General features: G+C 47.5%; 1 non-coding gene across 1 annotated transcript; it reads left to right on the forward strand.

Annotated features, from left to right (window-relative positions):
• The first annotated feature begins 6,093 nt into the window (after positions 1–6,093).
• On the forward strand, positions 6,094–6,200 carry LOC140026307 (small nucleolar RNA R71). The gene has a single exon (XR_011830252.1). It is a non-coding gene; the product is annotated as a small nucleolar RNA R71 (small nucleolar RNA).
• Positions 6,201–6,419: the final 219 nt, after the last annotated feature.

Consider the following 6,419-nt stretch of genomic DNA (forward strand, 5'->3'; position numbering starts at 1 on the left):
GAGCCAACTCCCCTCAAATCAAGATATTAGTCAATAAAAAACAGCACTCAGAGGGCTACCAACCACGTGTTCCAAATAACAAATTCACTAAAGCCCACAGATATCTCAAGTATATATTCACAGGGAAGCAGATATAAGGTGTTTCTCTTCAGATAATCAACCCACTGGTCCCCTGACAATACCAACAAATAAAGCAACCCAAAAGGAGGCAAAAATTGGCAATTAAAACTCCCAATCGAAGCCACCAGCTTAACAAGAAAAGTAGGGGTACCACTTTTTATTCCCTTTGTCTTCGCTGAAGAAGAAATTGGCGGGGAAGGAAAACTGAGGCTGGGCGTGCGCGCAGAGGCAGGCGTGCGAGCTGAAGTTGCGCAGGTGGCAAAGCTGCGCCGTGCGCAGGCGCGCGCGCGCGCGGACGCTGGATCTGAGGCGCGCGGCTGCGAGGAGGGCCGCTCGCGGCAAAGGCGCAGGCAGGATCTCGTAGGCAGAGCAGGTCGTGCGAGCTAGCGTGCGAGAGGGCAGAGGGAAAAAAAAAAAACTGCGCGCAGGTGGGCAGCGCAGGCGCGCTGATGGGTAGGCGCGCGCGCAGGTGGCAGCGCTGGCGCGCTGAGGCAGGCGCGCGCTGTCTGCTGCTGGTGCTGTGGGTGCGCTCGGTCGTGAGGATCTGCGCGCGCTGCTAGATGGCGCGCGCTGGTGGCACCTCAACGCTGGGCGCGGCTGTGCAGGCCGCGCTCTGGGGCAGTTGGGGGCTGGGTCTTGGAGGCGCGCGGCTGCCCGATCTGGGTGTTGGCTGCGGCGGACGGCGGACGGCGATGGGCGCTGGGCGATGGCAAGAGGCGGCGGTGGGCTTTACCAGCAAGAAGAAAGGTAAATCAGGATTTCAGAGAAATTGGAAAATTGATTGCCCAAGTCACGGACAGGGACAAGACCAGAAAAGGTAAGGAAGAATAGGGTCCTGGTCAAAGCCCCCCCCTTTTTTTTTTGACTTTCGCTATCGAAGTGGTTGGAAGGCGTGGGCACGCCTTGGAGGACATGGTCCTCTGACCAGAGCGTCTAAATGATTTCCAAACGAATTTCCATCAAGGCGTGGGCACGCCTTGAAACCTCTACTCCTCTATCCAACACCACAAAAACAGTCAAAACATTAAGATAAAACTGAAAAATCGCAGAGTAAGTAAGAATGATCACAACTAATATTGTAGTCCTTGGGTTGCCTCCCAATCAGCGCCTTTCTTTAACGTCTTTGGCTAGACATGGCCTTCAATTGTTTAAATCTCTCCTCTTGGATCATCAAGGAATAAAACCTCCATTTGCTCATTATTAAACCCTTCGTAATAAGGTTTTAGACGGTGACCATTGACTACGAATCTCTTCTCCGTCTTAAGACTTTGTATTTCCACTGCACCATAATGAGAAATATTAGTAACAATAAATGGACCAATCCAACGGGAGCGCAACTTACCAGGAAAAAGCTTAAGTCTTGAATGATAAAGTAAGACTTTTTGCCCTACGACAAACGACTTTCTCGAAACTTGTTGATCATGGAAAACTTTGCTTTTCTCCTTATAAATTGCGGAATTCTCATAGGCTTCATTCCTTAGCTCTTCCAACTCTTGTAATTGGAGCTTTCTGTGTCCTCCAGCCTCCATGAGATCCATATTACACCGCTTAAGTGCCCAGAATGCTTTGTGTTCATATTCCACCGGGAGGTGGCAAGGCTTACCAAAAACTAACCTGTATGGGGACATCCCAATCGGCGTCTTATACGCAGTGCGGTAGGCCCAGAGAGCATCTTCCAATTTCACACTCCAATCCTTTCGATCAGGCCTCACCATCTTCTCCAGGATCGACTTAACTTCCCTGTTTGATACTTCGGCTTGACCATTCGTTTGGGGATGGTAGGGAGTGGAAACTTTGTGGAGCACACCATACTTACGAAACAAAGCAGTGATCGTCTTATTACAGAAATGGGTGCCCCTGTCACTCACTATAGCTCTTGGCATTCCAAAACGGACGAAAATGTTAGATCTTATAAAATCTGCAACCACTCTAGAATCATTAGTCCGGGTGGCTTTTGCCTCCACCCATTTGGAAACATAGTCAACAGCAAGTATAATGTACAAGAAACCAAAGGACGAGGGGAAGGGGCCCATGAAATCTATACCCCAGACATCAAAAATCTCAACAAATAATATGGGGGTTTGACTCATTTGGTCTCTTCGAGAAATATTCCCCACCCTTTGACACTTATCACAAGATTTGCAAAACAGATATGCATCCTTAAACAGAGTAGGCCAATAAAAACCACTTTCTAACACTTTACGAGCCGTCCGCTTTGGACCAAAATGCCCACCACATGCAAACGAATGACAGAAAGCCAAAATAGAGTGAAACTCACCTGCACTTACACACCTTCTTATCACCTGGTCTGAACATTGCCTCCATAGGTATGGGTCATCCCAAAGGTAATGTTTGGCATCACTCTTTAGCTTATCCCTTCTAGCTTTTGCCCAACCTGTAGGTAATTGATTCGCTACCAAGAAATTTACAATATCGGCATACCATGGTGCCGACGAATCAATGGCCAGAGGTTGCTCCTCAGGGAATGACTCCCTCAAAGGTAGATCTTCTTGATTCGTGAGCAACCGGCTCAAATGGTCAGCCACCAAATTCTCGGCTCCACTCTTATCCTTAATCTCTAAGTCGAACTCCTGCAGGAGCAGGATCCATCTAATGAGCCGCGGTTTGGCATCCTTTTTCGCCAACAGGTACCTCAAGGCTGCATGGTCAGAGAAAACAATTACTTTTGCACCCAATAAATATGACCTAAATTTCTCTAGTGCAAAAACAACAGCTAGTAATTCCTTCTCCGTCGTGGAGTAATTAAGTTGGGCTCCACTTAAGGCTCTCGATGCGTAGTAGATCGCGTGTGGCGCTCTTCCCATTCTTTGTCCCAACACGGCCCCCACGGCATAGTCACTTGCGTCGCACATAATTTCAAACGGAAGGCTCCAATCTGGGGGTTGAATGACAGGCGGCGATGTCAGTGACTCCTTCAATTTATCAAACGCCACCTTACATTCACTTGTGAAATCAAACGGCACGTCTTTCTGCAGCAGTTTGAACAGGGGTGCTCCGATCTTCGAAAAGTCTTTGATAAATCTCCTGTAAAAACCTGCATGGCCCAAAAACGAACGCACTTCCCGGACACATACGGGGTAAGGTAGAGCAGAAATAAGGTCAATTTTTGCTTTATCTACCTCTATGCCCTTAGCCGACACAACGTGTCCTAAGACAATGCCATGATCTACCATAAAGTGACACTTTTCCCAATTAAGTACCAAATTCGTCTCTATGCACCTTTTCAGAATTAAAGCCAGATTTTCCAAGCATTCATCAAAACTGTCCCCATACACACTGAAATCATCCATGAATACCTCAATTATTTTCTCTACATACTCGGAGAAAATACTTACCATGCACCTTTGAAAGGTCGCTGGAGCGTTGCAGAGTCCGAAAGGCATCCGGCGGTAGGCGAACGTGCCAAATGGGCATGTGAAGGTAGTCTTCTCCTGATCTTCTGGTGCGATCGCGATCTAGAAGTAACCTGAGAAGCCATCCAAGAAACAATAGTAAACACGACCTGCCAATCGTTCTACCATCTGATCAATAAAGGGGATGGGGAAATGGTCCTTTTTAGTCACGGCGTTTAGCTTCCTGTAGTCGATGCACTGACGCCAGCCAGTAGCTTTCCTGACCGGGACCATATCACCCTCCTGGTTCTCCTCCACGGTCACTCCCGCCTTTTTCGGGACTACCTGGACAGGACTCACCCATGGGCTATCCGAGATAGCAAAAATGATCCCCACCTCTAGAAGCTTGAGTATCTCCTTTTTCACAACTTCCATCATCAGGGGGTTCAACCTCCTTTGAGCCTGTCTTACTGGCTTCGCATCTTCCTCGAGCCGAATTCGGTGCATACATAAGGATGGACTTATTCCTTTGATATCTGCTATACTCCACCCAATTGCCTCCTTATGCTCCCTCAGGACCCGCACTAGTTTGTCTTCTTGACTTGGAGACAGGTGCGCAGAGATGATTACCGGCAGTGTCTCCCGGTCTCCTAGGAATGCGTACTTAAGATGCTTTGGCAGAGGCTTTAATTCTAAATCTGGTGCCTGCACAACTGAAGGAAGCAGTTTCGTTTGAGCCTCTGGCACGAAAAGAGAAGTAAGCTCATACCTTGGGGATACGGGTGGAAGCGAGTGTAAGGCTTCCACAGCATGGAGCAAATCTTCCCTTAGGTCCACATCAGGAGTTACACCCAACTCCAGATGCTTGGCTAGAGCCACTTCCAAAGCGTCTTCGCCATCTAATTCGAAAATTTCCTGCACAAAAGGCTCAATAACACTCAAAGCAAAGACCGAGTTAGATTCTTTTGGGTACTTCATCGCCTCAAAAATATTGAAATTCACAGTTTCACCATCAAATTCCATTGACAAAGTACCCTCATTCACATCTATCTTAGTCCTGGCAGTGCTAAGAAATGGTCTACCTAACAAGATAGGTGATGGGCTTAATGATTTCTCATCTCCCATGTCCAAGATATAAAAATCTGCAGGAAAAACCAATTCATTTACCTGAACCAAAACATCCTCAACTAGCCCCTCTGGATATGCATTTGTGCGGTCAGCTAGTTGGATTATGATGGCCGTTTCTTTAAGTGGCCCAAGATTTAGAGAAGCAAAAATAGTCTTTGGCATCACATTGATTGACGCCCCTAAATCTAACATTGCTTTCCTAATCGGTGTATTCCCTATCTTACAGGGGATCGTGAACATACCTGGATCTCCACACTTGGGTGGGAGTTTTCTTTGGAGCATTGCTGACACATTCTCTCCCACCGCTACTCTCTCGTCCCCTATCAGTTTCCTCTTATGGGTGCACAGATCTTTGAGAAATTTAGCATATTTCGGTATCTGCTTGATTGCATCCAGTAAAGGGATGTTAATCTCCACTTTTCGGAACACCTCCAAAAGCTCTTTTTCCTTCTCTACATTTTTTGTCTTCTCCAGCCTACAAGGAAAAGGAGGTAAGTTAGATTTAATAGTGGGCGGAGAAGTGAAGGTTACCTCAGGATCCTTGCGAATACGCCCTTCCTCTTCAATTTCCTTCTCTATCTCCTCCTCACTCTTGCTTTTTGAATTTCCCTCTTTCGGCCCTTCCAGTGTCTTGCCACTCCTCAGGGTCATGGCACTCACATTCCTGGGGTTTACTTCGGATTGTGAAGGTAACTTTCCATAAGCGTGGGACTCCAAGCGATTTATAGCAGTTGCCATCTGGCTTATTCGAGCCTCCATATCCTTCATGCCTGATTTTGTGTCCTGCTGGAACTGATTGGTGCTCATGGTTAAAGCTCTAGTTTCTTGCTGGAGTTGAGCCATATTTGTGGTCAATGACCTGGTCTCCTGCTGGAACTGTCTAGTCTCTTGCTGGATCTGGGCAGTAGTCGTAGCCAGACTCTTTACAATATCCTCCAAGGAACTCCCTGTGTTGGAGGATGATGGTTGTGATTTCGGTTGCCATGGTTGCTGAAATCCTGGTGGACGATTCGGAAATGAATTTTGTTGCCTGTTCCCATAGCTGAAATTTGGATGATCTCTCCAACCCGGATTGTACGTGTTGGAGTATGGATCATACTGCCTACGAGGCGCGGGCACGCCTCCAGCCATGTTCACCTGCTCTGCCCCGTCCTCTTGCAAAATGGGGCACGAGTCTGTGCAATGGTCCATGCTAGTGCAGATTCCACACACCTTTGCTCGCGGTGTTTCTCTCATGGCTAATTGCCTAACAACAGACGTCAATTCTGACATTTGCTGCTGTAGGGATGAAATCTCTACCTCGTTGACTTTACGGGGAGGGTTGCTCTCACGGAAACCAAATTGCTGGGAGTTCTCTGCCATGGCTTCGATGAGCTCCCACGCTTCCCTCGGTGTCTTGTTTGCCAGTGCTCCCCCACTTGCAGCGTCAATGATACTTCTATCGGTTGGTTGGAGCCCTTCGTAGAAGTATTGGATTAACAATTGTTCACTAATTTGATGCTGCGGGCATCTAGTGTACAACTTGTTAAACCTGTCCCAGTATTCATACAAGGACTCACCGGGATATTGTTTAATGCCGCAGATCTCCTTCCTCAAACTCGCAGCCCGGGATGCAGGGAAGAATTTTTCTAAGAATTTCTTTTTCAGCTGCACCCATGTGGTAATACTACCTGCTGGTAGGTAGTACAGCCAATCTTTAGCTGCATCTTTGAGAGAAAACGGGAAGGCTCTAAGTCTTATCTGCTCCTCTGTGACCCCGGGAGGTTTCATGCTAGAGCAAACTACCTCGAATTTCTTGACGTGCTTGTGGGGTTCTTC

Source organism: Coffea arabica, chromosome 11e (assembly GCF_036785885.1).
Source record: "Coffea arabica cultivar ET-39 chromosome 11e, Coffea Arabica ET-39 HiFi, whole genome shotgun sequence".
NCBI lineage: Eukaryota > Viridiplantae > Streptophyta > Magnoliopsida > Gentianales > Rubiaceae > Coffea > Coffea arabica.